Genomic DNA, 971 nt, shown 5'->3' with positions numbered 1-971 from the left:
ATATCTGTGCTTGACTAATTTTCTTTCCAGTATAACAATGCAATATATAGATTAATATTACAACTTGATACCACAACAATATTGAAACTATTGACCAAACTCAAAGGGGGTAAATTCCATCTAGGTTTATAGAAAAAATATTTCTGAAAAATCTTCAAAATTTCAGTGCACAATGTTTAACAGTGGCTATTTTTCGGTACTTCTATTTTCTTGGAATAACTTTGACTATTTTCATCAGATTGATCCTAAATATTTAAATTTGATATTAAGTCAAATGTTAATGTATTTATTTTAATGTTGAATGTTTGTTGGTATTGCACAAAATATACTTACTGAAATTGTATATTGCTCTAGTATATTACAAAGCTGAACTCATTTAGAAGTTACAATTTCTTATCTTTCAAATTTTGAGACAGTGTCTTGCTAATTCCCTAATTTTCCAGGTGGGATTCAAACTTAGGATTCTTCTGCAACTGATGCTGAAAGTTCTAAGATTTTAGTTATGTGATACTAACATATGTAAATTTCATCAAATGTTTTGCATCAAATATTCTTCAAAAGAGTTTCATTTCATTCTTTCTACTCTGAATGATGATAGAGTTTTCATTACAAATTAACTAGAAGTAGTGAAAACTAAAGTTAGTTATAGATCTCACTGCATTTTTCTAAATGGTTTGGGAAGATTTTCTTTGTCCTAATTTAGTGAGAGGTCTTATGAGGAATGAATATTGGCTTTTGTCAAATTAATTTTATGGATTTATTATGATGATGCAACTGAGGGAATTTTTAAAAATTTGCTAGTGTGGTGAATTATATTGATTTATTTTTTTTACATCATCTAGCCATTTTATATTAACCAAAATTTGTGACACAGTAGCATTTGCATACATTTTCCCCATAATTTTATTGAGAAACTAATAGCAATGAGACAGTATCAAGCCAAATTGGTAAGACAGTTTCAATAATTAACA

The sequence above is a fragment of the Octodon degus genome, unplaced genomic scaffold, assembly GCF_000260255.1.
Source record: "Octodon degus isolate 3935 unplaced genomic scaffold, OctDeg1.0 scaffold00309, whole genome shotgun sequence".
Classification (NCBI taxonomy): domain Eukaryota; kingdom Metazoa; phylum Chordata; class Mammalia; order Rodentia; family Octodontidae; genus Octodon; species Octodon degus.
This window is presented reverse-complemented; position numbering follows the sequence as displayed.